The sequence below is a fragment of the Balaenoptera musculus genome, chromosome 3 (assembly GCF_009873245.2).
Source record: "Balaenoptera musculus isolate JJ_BM4_2016_0621 chromosome 3, mBalMus1.pri.v3, whole genome shotgun sequence".
NCBI classification, from domain to species: domain Eukaryota; kingdom Metazoa; phylum Chordata; class Mammalia; order Artiodactyla; family Balaenopteridae; genus Balaenoptera; species Balaenoptera musculus.
In genome coordinates, this window is record NC_045787.1 from 110,803,176 (window position 1) to 110,821,101 (window position 17,926).

A 17,926-nucleotide genomic window follows, 5' to 3' on the forward strand; every position below is an offset into this window, starting at 1 on the left:
CCTGCTTGGCGAGGCTGACTGGCGTGGTCTACCCGGGCTGGAAATTGCAATTCCATTTTCTCAATTTCTGACTGTGTTTTGCAGTTAACGTCCCCAAACACAGAGGAATAAGAGTTAAGACTATGTGGAATGAATGGGGAAAAAAATCATCACTTGGTGCCCATGATTATAAAGCTATCTTATCTTATTCACCATTGCCCTGTACCTGTGAGAAGTGGTCCTTTCTCATCAGGCAAGAAGCAGACAGGCACTCAGAAAAGAGAAGGGAGTTGCCCAAGGTAGTGGTCAGGATTTAAAACTTCATACTCCCGGGGTTCCCCGGTGGCGCAGTGGTTAGAATCCGCCTGCAATGCAGGAGACACGGGTTCAAACCCTGGTCCGGGAAGATCCCACATGCCGCGGAGCAACTAAGCCCATGCACCACAACTACTGAGCCTGCACTCTAGAGCCCACGAGCCACAACTACTGAGCCCGCGCACCGTATCTACTGAAGCCCGTGCGCTCTAGAGCCCGTGCTCTGCAACAAGAGAAGCCACCACAGTGAGAAGCCCGCGCACCGCAACGAAGAGTAGCCCCTGCTCGCTGCAACTAGAGAAAGCCCACACACAGCAACGAAGACCCAACACAGCCAAAATTAATAAATAAATAAATATAAAATAAAAATTTAAAAAACAAAAAAACAAAAAACTTCATACTCCCAAGTGCAAGGTCTCAGCCACACTCACACAACTGACCTCAAAGGACTGAAATATGGAGCAGGCTCAGTATAATTTCCCTTGCCTGAGTTCTCTTATCTAAAAAGGTGGGGGTGATGTTAGTTTGGCAGATTAAAAAGTATTGAGTACTCAATATACGCCTAGATTATAATGAGTGGGTTTTTCAAAATGCTGTTGAGATCCTAGCTGGTAGCATTAATGCAGGTATTATTTCTCTTGATGCAGATGACTGGCTCTCCACCACCACAAAAATGGAAGATATAATTATATATACTTAAAACATCCTGCCAAATTAATTAGATTGCCATGACTTAACTTCTTAAGGAATGAATTCTAGGAAGCTCTTATTAGCATTCAAGCCGTGAAGTAAAGCAAATATGATTATAAACAGTACAGAACTAAATCAGAATATCGTTTCCTTTAGAAGAAATCTAGAATTTTTTTTTTTTTACTCTGTAGAACCCAAAATAACCAATGGATCTGAAAATTCAGTTTGATTTATCTGGTCTTGGCTAATTAGACCTGACTGTCTCAATTCTAGAGCTGAGGAATACCTGGAACAAAAAGTTAAAAGCAAGCCAAAAAGAATTGTTCTTTTTTGGGCTTCCCTGGTGGCGCAGTGGTTAAGAATCCGCCTGCCAATGCAGGAGACATGGGTTCGAGCCCTGGTCCGGGAAGATCCCCATGCCGCGGAGCAACTAAGCCCGTGTGCCACAACTACTGAGCCTGCTCTCTAGGGCCCATGAGCCACAACTACTGAGCCTGCGTGCCACAACTACTGAAGCCTGTGCGCCTGGAGCCTGTGCTCTGCAATAAGACAAGACACTGCAATGAGAAGTCCGTGCACCGCAACGAAAAGTAGCCCCCGCTCGCCACAACTAAAGAAAGCCTGCGTGCAGCAACGAAGACCGAATGCAGCCAAAAATAAATAAATAAATAAATTTATTAAAAAAAAAAAAAAAGAATTGTCCTTTTTATTTCTTGGCAAAAACCAGAGAATGAATAAAGCAAATATACTTCAAAAAAGAATCTTTGCTCAGGTGGCAAATTCAGTATACAGTGAGTCTGAGGGTTGCCTATGATGTTTAAACATAGGTATAAATAAAAATCATCTGATGATGGGGGCGGGGTATGAGGAAGATAACCTTGAGCAAATAGCTTTATAAAGGGCACTCTTAGCCAAGGTATAAAAATTGACATTAAACATGGAGAAGGAATGAGATGTATTTTATTTGTCAGCAATTCTCCTGCCCTTATGTTAGGTATATTTTGTTGTTTCTTCTAGTTCCCTGACTTCTAAACTTACTGAGACAGAAGGTAGGGCTGTGTAGGTAAGAAATGGCATCTGGAGTCAGATGGACCAGATTTGAATTCCAGTTCTGCAACTGCCTAGATGTGTGAGGTTTGGCAAGTTACCTAACTTTTCTGAGTTTTCTCATCTATAAAGTGAGGATCATTATAATAGCCAATAAAAGGGCTCTTCTGAGAATTAAATGAAATTATAAATGTAAAACACCAAAAAGTATATCATAAATGTCCAGTTAGTATTATTATTATTATTTCTAAGTGGTCTCTGATTCTAAATATACTTTAATGCCAGTTGGAGCCCCTCAGTGTCTGCCATGAAATACATAGTGGTCTTTGGAAACAAAACATAACTATCAGAAACATCATATAGGAATTCCCTGGCGGTCCAATGGTTAGGACTCTGCGCTTCCACAGCAGGGGGCCCAGGTTCGATCCCTGGTTGGGGAACTAAGATTCCACCCCCACCAAAAAAAACATCATATAGACACAAAGCCATTGGATCAAGCGGGGAAGGGGGAGGATATTCAAGGAAAGAGAGTAGAGATGGAACAAAAAGAACACCCTCTCTCTTCCTTTGCCATCAAGCAAACATTCAGAAAGTTTGTTGTACAGAGAGTAAGTCACTTAGGAATAAATCCAAAAATTAATTCAGTTGGTCAGTCTTATGCTCCTGTCTTCTCTCTGAAAAAGGTGCCATATCTGATAACACACTCTTTGCGGCAAGGCCATATATGCCCCAGAAACCCAAAAACAGATCTGAGCAGTCAACATCTTAGTGGCTCTGCCCATGAGAAGCCTGCTATGCTCTGATCAACTGGGCCTGCCCAACTACCAGAAGATTTTTGCACTCACGATACGCAATGATGCTTACAACTCATTGGTATCTATCCCTGTTCCTTTCCTTTGTGGTTTTCAGAAAAATTAAACTTATATTGCCCTTTCACCTGAAATTAGAATTTTATAGATGTGGCCAAAATTTTGTGACCAGGAGCTTTGCACAGATATAAATCATCCCTTTCCCTTAGCTCTGCAGTTTGGCTAAAGAAAATATGACCATGTCCCCTAGTAATGTCCTTGACATCCAGATACCATTGTGTTACAGAGGGAATATTTTTTTCTGTTAAAGGAAAAAAAAATCTGAAATGGAAAGCAAAGTTCATCACTTGGGAAGGCTGGGTAAACCTTAAGAATACTGTCACCAACTTTGCAGCTATTAAAAATCTTATCATAGAAATATGTTTATTGACATAGAACATTAATTGCAATATATTTTAAGCGAAAAAAATACCTTTATAAAACAGCATGTATGAAGTAGTACTAAAAACTGAGAGCAGGTGTTTATAGAAATTAGGTACTGGAATCACTCAGTTAATGTACCACAGTTAAAGAGATAAGGTCAAAAGTTCCCAAACTTTCACCACAAATTTTACTTAGATTTAAATGCTGGCATCATCTAAGAGTGGTTTTACAACTTCAGAAAGTTGGCTCTTTTGCCCCATCCAAACTTCACTGGGTCAGATTACTCCAATTTAGATATGACTTAAACATAATAAACTTGTACCATGTGGCAGCAAGCTCATGCATACATCACCTAACTGTACACTCTCCAAATGAGGCCTCTTAGTGAATACAAATATTCCATTAATCCCAGTGTAATTCAAACTATGAATGTACAGTGGTTAGGCTGGAGATACTCCTAGTTTATGGGGCAGATGACACAGGAAATTTGGGAGCCAATAGTAGTGGCTGGGGTATGGAGCGGTGATGGGGAGCACAGACAGAAACTTTACCTTCAGTTTTAAAGATATTATGTATATCGAGATATAAATTTATTGCAGCAGAATCCTATTATAACATGGGGTTTTAAAAAATCATTTGCATTGGGGTTGGCAAACTTGTGTAAAGGGACAGAGAGTAAATATTTTAGATTTGCCATATGATCTCTGTTGTATCTACTCAACTCAGTCATTGTAGCCAAAAAGCAGCCACAGTAAAATGTAAATAAAGGAGTATAACTGTGTTTCAATAAAACATTATTCATAGACAAGGAAAAAAAATCATTTGCATTGTAAGGGGAGTCCTACGTTCCAACAATGAAAACACCTGGACAAACAAAACATCTGGAATTCTCTGTTCTTCTTGTCTTCCTGGGCTTGTGCTAGGCTCAATGCAGTGCCACCAATGGGAAGTTCTCTGGGGAACTACATAGGAAGTTTTAAACATGTATGAGCTAACATCTATATTAAGTAGTTGGGCAAAAATTCCTTCAGTGATTTTGTAATAACTGAAGCTTGGAATGTTATTTATGTGATAAAGTAATTTTAAAAATTACCACAGGCCTTAAAAAACAGCATGTATGATATAACCCTAATTTTATTAAATATATATTATAAAATATATGTTTATAAGAGACTTTAGAAAGATACACAGTGAGGTGTTGACAGCAGTTGCTTCTGGTAAGTGGGATTGTTTTTTATTTTCTTTTTACTTCTGTAACAAAACATATTGCTTTTATAATTGGGAAAAGAAAATCTTCAGAATACCTGAGTAAATATGACACAGCACATTTTAGGGGAGTCACAGGCCCAAAGAACATGTAGCCAACAGTTCTAGTGAATATTCCACCATGCCCTGGAATATTACTCAAGGGCCCTCACTTTCTTGTGAAAAGAAGTCTCACCTCTCCTGTGGTCTTCTCAAACGGTCTCCTCACAAAGCATTTCAATATGGCCTTTTCTCCTGCCTTACCTCTCACTAAAAGCTCTTCCACTCAGCTCAGTGGGCCCCTAAATCTCCCAGACCAAAGCTATCCTCATCCGTTCCATTCCTACTTTCACCTCTTTGCTCAGCCTGTCCCTGCTTCCCAGATAGTCCCTTGTATCTACATGAACCCTACTTGTCATTCAAGCCCCACACCCTCTGAACAGTCTTCCCTGATGACTCTAGGTCTCTCTTGATTGGGAGCACCTAGCCCCAGAATCTAGTGGAACCTCAGAGAGACCTGGCACTTGTCAGAGCAGAGAGGTATGAATGGAGGACTTATTGGTGAGCCCATGGGAGGTGTTCCCTAAAGACTCCCAGAAACACTGCCGAGGAGGGGGACATTTTGCCGGAGGTGGGAGTGAAAAATCTGTTCATATTTTTTTCTTTATTTTCCAGATTAATCAGTTCACCACCACTCTAACTTGATGCTAGGCAAGGTTTAAAAATCAGATCCCCCAAAGAAGGTGAATTTGCAAGCACAGAGGCATCTAAACAGTGCTTTGAAGTTCATTTGTAAAAACAGAAAGATAGGACCATACTGCACTCCTGTCAGATGGAAAGAAACAAACTTTCCCCTCACCAGAGTGTTTGTTCCCTAAGCCATTAGAGGGAACACCAGCCAGGGAGACCCCTTGATTACCAGGTACTTATGTGCTCCTCTTTAAGTTCTCATTGTGGTGGATGGTAGTGGAATTGGGTCCACAAACAGAAGAAGGAACAGTGTGTGCAGAAAAGAGAAAACTGGTGGATAATTTAGTGCCTACATGTTGAGGGTTGTTTCTTAGAGGAAAGATGCTAATCACTGTCTCTGTCTTTGGAGGAACAAGCAAGAGGAAATGAGCCTCTGTCAAGTAGTAACAATTATAAGGCCAGCATTAATTAAGTACTTACTATGTGTCAGGTACTCTTCTAAATGCTTTACATGTATTATATAATTTATCCTCACCACTCATGAGGTAGGTACCATTATTATCCTCCTTTACAGATGATGAAACTGAGGCACAAAGGGATTAAGTAACTTGTAAAATAACTAGTACAGAGTACCTAAACTCTTAACTACTGGAGAGCCTTTAGCATCAGATCACAAGCGATTTTCATAAAAGGAATATCTTGACCACTCGACCATCTGACACTTTCAATGCCTAGCAATCTCCAAGAATAGAACAATAACTGGTGTCCTTAAAGGCTGCAGCTTAGTGACTGGCCTGTGGTCCAACCCACCCCATCAATCCTACTCCCTAAATACACCTATCCCATCCCCTCCTCCACTTTCCTCTCCTCCTACCATGCCTTTCTGCTCTCTTTCCCCCTGATGTCCCCTCTTTTTCTTCTCTTTCTTTCTCTCCTACTCCTCCATTTCCACCCTATTGGGATAACCCATAGGCACAGTTTGGCTCCCCTTATGGCACTCAGAATCAAAAAGGCTGCTGGTCCCTGAGCCACACCTTTCCAAGCCACCTTCTTTGGGAATGAGATCCTTCCCATCCATAGGCTGAGTACAGGCAGCCTAAAAAGCAATGAGAAGAAAAAAAAGACCAAATAATTCTGCAAACGAATTACCCAGCTTGCTCCCCATGTCAGGGAATATCAGTTGCCCTGATTGGTTTGTCTTGCCTTTAAGTCAAGAAAATAGCACAATGTGGACAGCACTCTCTTCCTCCCAGGAGCCAGCTGTAGTGTAAGGAAAAGAAAGCTGGGCTCATTTCCTCTTCTGCCACCAACAATCTGTATGACTTTGAGCACATCCTTTCCCATCAGTTTCCCCTCCAACAATGTAGAGATTGGACTATATTGGGGAGCTCTCAAATTAGGATTCATGGGTGAATTCAAGGGGATATATCAATTCCTAAAGGATAATGTACAGGATTTTTCTTTTTTATTGAAAATTTTATTGAGATAATTTTAGATTCATATGCAGTTGTAAGAAATAATAGAGATCCCAATTTCCCAGTGGTAACATCTTGCACTATAGCAGTACACAACTGGGATACTGATATTGGTAAAATCCACCTATTTTATTCAGATTTCCCCAGTTTTACACGCACTCATTTGTGTATTTGTTGGTGTGTGTGTGTGTGTATTTACTGCTATACAATTGGGAATTTTCTTTTGCATGTGTTTTCTGGGGAAGGGTTCTTAGCCTTCATCAGATTCTCTCCAGTATCAGAGATACAAAAAGGGGATTGGATCCCGGCTCTGAGAATTCTAGAAGACCACACCACAAACCTCTACAGCTCTCTGTTCCAACAGCAATATTTAATTAGCACTTACCAGGGACTTCCCTGGCGGTCCAGTGGTTAAGACTCTGAGCTCCCAATGCAAGGGGCATGGGTTCGATCCCTGGTGGGGAACTAAGATCCCGCATGCTGCATGGTGCGGCCTAAAAAAAAAAAAAATTCCAAAAAAAAATTGCTAATTAGCACTTACCACATGGCATGAACAGGGATGCTTGGGGGTGGGGGGAGAGTTGATGGAAATAGATACAGGGAAAGCAGGGAAAACCTAGAGGTGTATAACACAGTCCACTGAGCTATGCTACAGCAGGGGAAGACAGACAGTCCGACAGGTAAACAAGTTATTTATTAAACATTTATAGAAGAGGGATGGCCTTGTTGCTTCGAGCAGCTTGGGAAGTATTTCCACAGAAGCTGATGCTTGAGCTACATCTTGAAAGATAGTCCAGAATTCTTCAGCTGAGAAGAGAAGAACTAACTGTTAAAATCCATTCCCCTTAAATCATATCTGTTCTAGCTGTTTTTAAGAAAACATAGGAAAACATGCCTACATTTGTTTATTCTACAATGTTAAGGTGTCAAATTCTTCAACTCCCGTGTGTTGGTGTTGAGACCAAGGGATTTTTTCCCCCTGAGTCTACTTTCCACTGTCTTGTCCAAATTGGATACCAGATCCTGCTGACTGAGCTTGAGAAAGGCATTTTATCTCTGATGCCTTGATCACATCAGAGCTTATATTTAAAGCATGAGTGATGAGAAGAGACCACAGCCAAGTCCCTGGCTCTGTCCCATGCCTAGAGCACCCTCTTCTCTCTACCGAAGGCTCTGGACACCAATCCTAGTGAAATGGCTGGTGGGAGTCAGAGCTGGCCCGAACCATGAGTAAAAACATCTCTGCTCTCCAGTCAATTCTTCAATCAATGGGATCTCCTTTTTCACAAGGGCTCATCAGAAATCCTCAGGGCTGGGTGCCCTGGTTCCCCCATGTCTGCCCTCCCCATGTTCAATGTTTGGCTCCCTTGTATGGGCTCTGGCTCAGGCATCCCTTGGGGTCTCTTTCTCTATGTGGATTTCAGGTCCACATCAGGCTGTTTAGTTCCCAGTGCTGTTTTCAGGAAGATCATTCTCTCTGGTGGAGCCATCCCTGAGCCAGGGAGACCAAGACCCTTCCATCAGGCCCACTCTTTGAAGAGCTCCCTAGAAGCCTGATTCAAGGCACCATTTCTTAGGACCTCTGTGTCCTCAGGCAAGTTATTTAAGCCCCTAAACTTCAGTATCTTCATCTGTAAGATAGGGATCATAATAGTACCATCCTCACTGGGTTATTTTAAGCGTTAAATAAATTAACCCAAGTAAAGCTCTTAGCACATGACAAGTACTCCATCTACATTAGCTACTACTATTTTTTTTTAAATTATTTATTTATTTATTTATTTTTGGCTGCGTTGGGTCTTCATTTCTGTACGTGGGCTTTCTCTAGTTGTGGCAAGTGGGGGCCACTCTTCATCGCGGTGCGCGGGCCTCTCACTATTGCGGCCTCTCTTGTTGTGGAGCACAAGCTCCAGACGCGCAGGCTCAGTAGTTGTGGCTCACGGGCCCAGTTGCTCCGTGGCATGTGGGATCTTCCCAGACCAGGGCTCGAACCCGTGTCCCCTGCATTGGCAGGCAGATTCTCAACCACTGCGCCACCAGGGAAGCCCAGCTACTACTATTAACATCTATTTTTATAATAAAATTATTTCTGATTGTAAAAGAATTAATGATCACTGTAGAAAATTTGTGAACTACTGAAGAGTTTAAGGAAAAAATAATCATAACATCTAGGGAAGAGTGATATAATCATTCTGATGTATAGTCTTCCCAGTTATTCTGTGTGTATATATATATACTTACAGGAAATAAAAAAACTGGTTTTATATTGTGTATGTCTGTTCTGTAACCCATTTTATTCAACTGATATATAGTATTTTCCATACATTGGTACTTAAATACTCTTAGAATATTTTAAAAAGACTACCTTTTTTTCAAGCATATCGATGTAACCCAACTTAGGTAACTAATCCCTTAGTTTGGTAGTTAGATTGTTTCCTATTTTTATATTTGTAAATACCATGATAAATGTCCTTGTTCATAAATTTTTGTGTGCATCTCTGTTTATTCCTTAAGATAAATGTTTAGAAATAGAATAACTGCCAAGTGTCAATAACTTCAGTGACATTTCTAGGACTGTTTTTGTTTTATCTTGTTTTGTTTTAATGTCAGGTTCTCAGAATTGAATTAACCACAATCTTTGGTTCATGACATTACCATAATTGTTACTGGATGGCCTGATTTTGTTAATTTAGGTGGTAAATTCATTCCAATAATGTAATCAGTACCTGTGAATCCACAACCCCAAACAAAAGCTAGGACTTCGACAATAACCAATATTTAACCCATAAGGGCTTCCCCCTCATTTCCCTGTGCTCCCCAACCAAGGGAACCTGCATCAGATGTTCATTTCCGTGCTTTTCCTTTTATGGTTTCACTGTATTTGTATATATTCCTAAAGAGTAATTTTTAAAAATTGTTCTTAGCTTTATAAAAAGGATATCATGTTGCATGTAATCTTTCAGGATTTTTTTTCACTTAATATTACTTTGCTAAAAATTCATCCATATCATTACATTTTACCGTAGTTCATTTTGACTGGTGTAAAATATCCCAGTGCGTAAATACACCACAGTTTACCATCCACTCTTCCACTCATGGGCAAGTGCATTGTTTCTGGGATTTAGCTCTTGTTCACATTGCTGCTATGAACATTACTGTAAAGGTCCCCTGATGTACTTGCACAAGAGTTTGTCTATGGAGCCGGTTTATACTTCCACCAGCTGTAGGTGAGAGAGCCTCTGGGTCTACATTCTCTGCTACACCATGAATCCATCTTGTCAGGTTGCTTTCCAGACGGGTGGATCAATCTACCTCCTTCCAGCAATGTATGAGAATGCCAATTTCCCCAAACTCTTTCTGACCCTAGAGATCATTTAAAATGTTTGACCATCTGACAAGAAAAAATATCTCCCTGCTGTTTAACTCTGTGGCAAGGTACTGACCCCACTAAAAGCTGAGAGAGAAGGGGTTTGGCTCAGAGAACTGTTTCCAGTCTGATAACTTCAGTGACATTTCTGGGACTGAATCCCCAGTGGCTCAGCTGCTTTCCCATGTCCTAAAAGAGGTGACACAGTTGCAAAGAGTGAGGGGGGCCAGGATGGGAAACAAGCCCAGCTCACCACAGTGTATGCTTGTCTCCTGGTCCCAGCCTCTACCAGTGTCAGATCACTCTTTCTCCTTGATGAAGCAGGCATTCTCTCTCCCCACCCCCACCCAAGAAAAACCAGTATAATGCTGCCCTTTGTTATTTGAATTGATAAATTTAAACCTCTTTCCCTGCTTTGCAGTAAAAGAACTTTCTATTTTGGGCTTAGTGACATAGCCAAAACCAAGCAGAGAGCAGCAGGCTGCAGCATGAGTTAATAGTCTTTCTTCAAGAAGAGAACTCACATGCAAACAGAAGGACCTTCCAAGATATGTCATCTGCATAGCAATATGCAGCCTTGTTGCCTGCTGTTCTGCTGACATATATTTCAAGGTTCAAAATTGAACACTACCTAACCTTTGGAGTAAGCTGATGAATTAAGCCTGAACAATCAGGTTTCTTAATCCAAGTCAATTTGCTAGGATCCCCTCTGTGTACCTAGTGCTGCGCTGGGTATTGTCAGGGAAGAGAATTCTGTCTTTAAGGGGAATTCTAGCCACCAAAAATTATACTAATTTGAGGAGAGCCTAAACATTTACCTAAGAATATGCTTTCCTCTGCTAGTCCATTTCTCTGCCTGAAATCTCCACATTAGTGTAGGGTCCTGGGTCTCAAGAAGCCCCCAGAAGTACACAGAGATCATGTTTATAAGAGGAGCAATCTATTTAAACCATTGGCACCTGTTAGCACAAAACCAGGGCCTGGAAGAATAGGACAGAAGACCTACCATCCTGTCTTTTGTCAAACTTTTTCTTATGGGAGTTTTCAAATATGTACAAAACTAGAGATAATAATGTAATAAACCCCCATGTACCTATCACCTGGCTTCAACAATTATCAACATATGGCACTCTTGTTTCATCTATACCTCCCATCTCTATTTTAAAACCAATTTAAAGCAAATCACGGATATTTTCATATTTAAGTACTTCTGTATTTATCTGCAAAAAATAAGACTTTTTTTTCAATAACCACTGTATCACATTTTAAAAATTATCAATAATTCCTTCTTTCATTAAAAAATCAATAATTCCTTCATACATCTAGTATCCAGTCAAAAGTCAAACTGCCCTGATTTTCCCAAGTATCTTTCTGTAATACTTTATTCTAATCAGGAGCCAAGCAATGTCATTTGTCTTTGTTGATATGTCTCTTCTGTCTCTTTTAGTTGATAATTTTTTAATATTTAATTTATAACAGTTTCCCTTCCTCTTTTACTGCTCTACATTGTGGTGTTGTTGAAAATAATGGATCTTTTAGTTACTAATGCTGTGTAACAAACAACCCCAGACTTAGTGGCATAGAACACCACCAATTTATTGTGCTCACAGATTCTATGTGTCAGGAATTCAGAAAGGGCACGGTGGGGATGGCTTCTCTCTGCTCTTAGCTGTCTGGGGCCTCAGCTGGAAGGATTCAAAGTCTGATGATGACTTCACAGCTGGGAGCTAGAAGCATCGAAGGCTTGTTTTCTCACATGTCTGATGTCAGAGCCTGGACCACTCAAAAACTAGGACTGCTGACCAGGGCACCCACACGCGGCCTCTCCATATGGCATGGCTTCCTCAGAGCCTGGCTTTCCTCAGCATAGTCAGACTTCTTACATGGCAGCTGAGGGCTCCAAGTGCAAGTAAGTGTTCCAGCCAACAAGGTGGATGCTGTATCAGTCTTTATGACCTAACCTCAGAAATCACAGTGTCACTTTTGCTGTGTCCCGTTGGTTGAGAGTAAGTCACAAGCTCACCCAGACTCAAGGAGAGTGGAATCAGGCTCCACCTTTATAGAGGCAGGGGCAAAGTTCCACAAGAGCATGTGGGATGGGAGATACTGTTGCTCCACCTGGCAATTAGGATGGTCAGGCCTGCCTTTCCTAGACCAACAAGCAAAGATGTTACAAAGAGTGGAAACCTAGTGGAAGAGAGAAGAGGGGAGTTTATTTGTTCACAGGGCTACTTCCTACAGTTGTGTGGATTGTGCCCTGAACAGCAGAATGGGTGAGTGGGACTGCAACCCAGCTCCACTTGCCACACCTGTACCTGACTGTGGGGTTGTGTCTTCAGGAAGAAGAGGCACATTTCTAATACACATAAGACACCATATGGGGAAGAGGTCCCTGAATGGATGGTAAAAGATCACTCAACCTGGGAATTCCCTGGCAGTCCAGTGGTTAGGACTCTGCACTTTCACTGCAGAGGGCGCAGGTTCGAAAGACCACTCAATCTAACTTATGCTTACTGGGTACCTATTGATTGAACACATGCTAACTTGGAGAATATTAGGTCTTCTTTTGGTTTAAGTTGCACACACACTTGGCCAAGAAATATCTCAAAAATAAAAATTATATTTTTTAAATGGTGAAAGTTTTTAGCACTAGATACTTTATGACTGCATTGGTCTAGAATGATCTAGACCTATCTTTGAAGAAGCCAAGACACTGTATTTCAATGACTGAGGGCCCAGTCTGACCCATCAGCTGCCAGCCTTTTCTGGATGCAAAAAGTGGATGCAGGATTTATAAGGAACCAGGCCAAAAAGAACTGAGGATTTTCTTTTCTTCTTTGCAGCCCCTATTCTTCATTCATATAGTTTTTATAGTTTGATTAAATCCCCAGGGAAGTAAATGCTTTCATTTCTGTTTATGGCTAACAGGAAAATAAAATAATATAGGTAAGACAAGGAATTTCCAAGGATTTTAAGGACCAGGACAGTATCAGACACCTCTCAGTTTGACAAGGGCAGGTGTGTTATAAGGCAGCTCACACAAGTCCAGATATAAATCTTTGTAAATGAGATAATTAAAAAGTTGTGATCATGCTGATCAAGCCATGCTGGTGGTCCACAGGAAAGCCTCAAACCGCAAGGCTCCGGGCACTTAATTTAATTTTATTTATTTATTTTTTACTTATTAGGCCTCAGGTGCAGAGTGTTAAATTAATCACACTTCAGTTCATGGGACATTATACTCTAACTGGTCCATACAAAGCCGTGCTTTTATGTATGTATGCATGTATTTCCTCTTATGCCCACTCCTCACTCCTGTCCTTTCCACAAGCAACCATTTTATTTGTTTGTTTGTTTGTTTGTTTATTTACTGCACTGTGCGGCATGCAGGATCCCAACCAGGGATCAAACCCGTGCTCCCAGCAGTAGAAGCACGAAGTCTTAACCACTGGACCCCCAGGGAAATCCCAGGCAACTGTTTTAATATCTTTAATTCCATTTTTTGGCTTGTATGTGTTCAAGGGAGTGTGTGTTGTTGTCTGGTTTGCATGCATTTTAATTTACATCTGTAGCCTTGTGATATAGATCTCACTGGGTCTTACTTTTTTCACTGCGCACTTTGTTTTTAAGACCTAACCACACTGCCATGTGCACTCCAGTCCACCATTCCTGACTGCTGCAGAGGACTCCACCGTGTACACATGGCATGTGGCCTCTCTGCTCCCCAGTAATGGGCACTCCCGGTGCCACCCAAAACAATGCTGCTATGAGCAGCCTCATGTGTGTCCAATTTTGGACCCACGTGGCAATCTTTTTAGACAATTTCTCATCCATGTGGTGTCTTTTTATGCATCAGAAAAGGCACCTCTTCCTCCTGGAGGACACAGCCCTTGCACAAGGCTTGGCAAGGTGGAGCTCAGGCTTGGTTTCAGCCCCTACTGGCCCCCTCAGTAGCAGCCTTGCTCAGGACACAATCTGCACAACTGTAGGAGGTGGCTCTGCCAAAACATTTCCCCCATCCTCACTTCCACCAGGTTTCTACTCTTTTGAACATCACTCCTGACTGCTGCAGGAAGGGAAGGGTGTTAACAGACTGCAGAAATCTCATCATAGGATACGTGTATACTTAATGTGACCGAGTAGTGCCATATTGCTCGAGCACTGTATACTTGGGCTGAACACAGTTATCCTTCTCAAATGGTTCCAGCATGCTTCATCCCCTTCCATACCTCAAACCTGTGACACACTGCCACCTCAGTGCCCCGGAGCCTGCCTGTTGCCTCAGTGTCTCTTGGTTAGCTCTCCAACCTTATATTCTAGGAGTTACTAACTCATATCTTTGAATTATTGATGTTCACTTTAAAGAGGTCTGGGTCAGGGCTTCCCTGGTGGCACAGTGGTTAAGAATCCGCCTGCCAATGCAGGGGACATGGGTTCAAGCCCTGGTCTGGGAAGATCCCACATGCTGCGGAGCAACGAAGCCCATGCGCCACAACTACTGAGCCTGCGCTCTAGAGCCCGTGAGCCACAACTACTGATGCCCGCGTGCTTAGAGCCTGTGCTCCGCAACAAGAGAAGCCACCACAATGAGAAGCCCAGGCACCGCAATGAAGAGTAGCCCCTGCTCGCCACAACTAGAGAAAGCCCCCGCACAGCAGCAAAGACCCAACATAGCCAAAAATTAATTAATTAATTAATTAGGGAAAAAAAACCAATCAAAAACTGGGCAGAAGACCTAAATAGACATTTCTCCAAGGAAGACACACAGATGGCCAATAGACACATGAAAATCTGCTCATCATCACTAATTATTAGAAAAATGCAAATCAAAACTACAACGAGGTACCACCTCACATAGGTCAGAATGGCCATCATTAAAAAGTCTACAAATAACAATTGCTGAAGAGGGTGTAGAGAAAAGGGAATCCTCCAATTCCTGTTGGTGGGAATGTAAGTTGGTCCAGCCACTATGGAAAACAGTATGGAGGTTCCTCAAAAAAACTAAAAATAGAGTTGCCATATGATCCAGCAATCCTACTCCTGGACATATACCCAGACAAAACTATAATTTGGAAAGATACATGCATCCCTATGTTCATAGCAGCACTATTCACAATAGCCAAGACATGGTAGCAACCTAAATGTCCATTGACAGATGAATAGATAAAGATGTGGTACATATAAACAATGGAATACTACTCAGCCACAGAAAAGAATGAAAAAATGCCATTTGCAGCAACATTGATGGACCTAGAGAGTATCATACTAAATGAAGTCAGAAAGATAAAGACAGATATTATACATATATGATATCACTTATATGTGGAATCTAAAATATGACATAAATGAACTTCCATGGAACAGAAACAGACTCACAGACATAGAGACAGATTTGTGGTTGGCAAGGGGGAGGGGGGTAGGGGAGGAATGAATTGGCAGTTTGGGATTAGCAGATGCAAACTATTATATATAGAATGGATAAACAACAAGGTCCTACTGTGTAGCACAGGGAACTATATTCAATATCCTGTGATAAACCATAATGGAAAAGAATATGAAAAAATATATATATGTATAACTGAATCACTTTGCTGTACAGCAGAAACTACACAACACTGTAAGTCAACTATACTTCAATAAAATACATTTTTTTAAAAAAAGAAGTTATTGTGTCATCTCAGATGACTAATCAAGAAGAAATGGGCTGGGGACTTCCCTGGTAGCACAGTGGTTAAGAATCCCCTGCCATTGCAGGGGACACGGGTTTGAGCCCTGGTCCGGGAGGATCCCACATACTGCAGAGCAAATAAGCCCATGCGCCACAACTACTGAGCCTGTGCTCTAGAGCCCGAGAGCCACAACTACTGAAGCCCACGTGCCTAGAGCCCGTGCTCCATAACAAGAGAAGCCACCACAATGAGAAGCCCACACACCGCATCGAAGAGTAGCCCCTGCTCACCGCAACTAGAGAAAGCCCGCGCACAGCAACAAAGACCCAATGCAGCCAAAAAATAAATAAATAAATAAATAATTTTTTTTTAAAAAAAGAAGAAGAAATGGGCTCAAATTAACACAAGGGAGATTTAATTTGGCTCCTGATGAAGTATTTCACAAAAGAGGAAACAGGCTGGACTAGGCCATGGGCAGGAAGATGGGAATGTCATCTCATTTCAGAGCCCTTCAAGGACAGAAAGAGCAGGAGACCTTGCATAGTCTAGACTCGAGGCATGCCTGTCTGCAAGCAGGGGAAGGCCAAGGTGCCTTTCAAATCTGGTAACACTTCTGCAGAGTGGCTAGATGCTCTAGGCAAGCTGGATTTTTCATTCTTAACAATTGACCAAGAACCTATTCCTAGAGGATAAAGGAGGGCTGAGAGCCTGGCTAGGATTCCAAGAGCTCAGACTACCTGCTCTGTCTGCTCTCTGGAACCCCTGGAGCATGGGCCTATTCACTATTCATTTTCTTAACCACTTTTAAGGGGGCCAAGGAAAGGGGAACCTTAAAAGTTAATGTCGATTTAGTGGAAGAAACTTTCAAATAATCGAATCTTACCTGTTGTATCACAGCCATATTTACCAATTATCCATGTAGAGCTGCTATAAAAGGTTTCTCCTAAAGAAAACTTCCTGGAGGTATTGAACAATGTCATACACAGAAAAAATGAGATCACAGCAGTTCCTAATGAGTTCCTTGGAGAACACATATGAGCAGGTCCATCCTAAGAGCCAGCAGCTCCTCAGCCCTTCTCAGCTGGGGCCCAGCAAGTGTATGAGAAAGTTTCCCCCTGCTGCTTCAGCCAACAGCTAGGAAATCCTAGCTGCACATACCAGGCTCCTTAAGCAATGATGAATCTGCTTCACTTCCCCTTTTACTTCCTAACCGAGACTTGCAGTTTCAGTGTGGAAGCCAGAAAGGGCTGACGACATCACTACTTCCCCACAGCAGTTCACTCCGTCATCTTAGCACATTGCTTAAGAGGTAAGTCACCCTCCTCAAACTTCCTTTTGAAAGCCAAAACTAGAGATTATAGTTCTTAAATGGGGCACTCAGTCTATCCCTTGAATCCTATCAGAATAAAATTTTCAAAACAAACCTCCAAGGTAGATCTCTAGGACCTAGGTGGACGTGGGAAGTTGGCTGGTAGAACTAAGACTTGGCTTCTGGTATCAGCCCTGCTGTATATACCTGGTGCAAGATCCTGCACATTCAGGGTCTTTGGATAACCTTAAAAATAATGCTATGGCCTTTCACAGCAGTAAAATTTTCTAGAACTCTATGCTTAAAGAGGAAAAGAGGCTGCAGTTGCTGCAGAAGATTTCTGGAAGCAATTTCACCTACTCAGAAGAGTTAAAGCTGTGTTGGAGACACACCAATAAGAAACAAGACCCAGGGTTGTGGGCACAGCCACCCGGGGACAGGTCCATTGTCCCTACCACTTAGGAATGAATTTTGGAACAACCACTGGGTGACTGGAGAACATTGCTGCCATTCTCATCCCTGTTTCCCTCCTTTTCCCCTCCTCTCCCTTCTCCATTCTGAGACTAAATTATTTCTGTTTTACAGGAAGAAAAAGTATAATGTATTCCCCTTAGCTTCAAAGAGAATCACTGTTGGTGACTAAGTGAACTCAGCTGTTTCTGACACATAAACCAACATTTAGATAATCACCATCCCTTTGCAAGTCTTTTGAAAAATATTGGCTTACATTGTTTAATCTCCTATTTTATCTTTTTAAATTTTATCATTCTTGGAAAATCATAGTACTCAGCGCTATGGAGTGAGGGGCTGATTACATGGAATGTCCTGACATGATGAGATTACTAATCTAATGAAAGAGACAAGGCAAAGGTGAAAAAACTCTAGGAATACGGATAAAAGGCACAGGC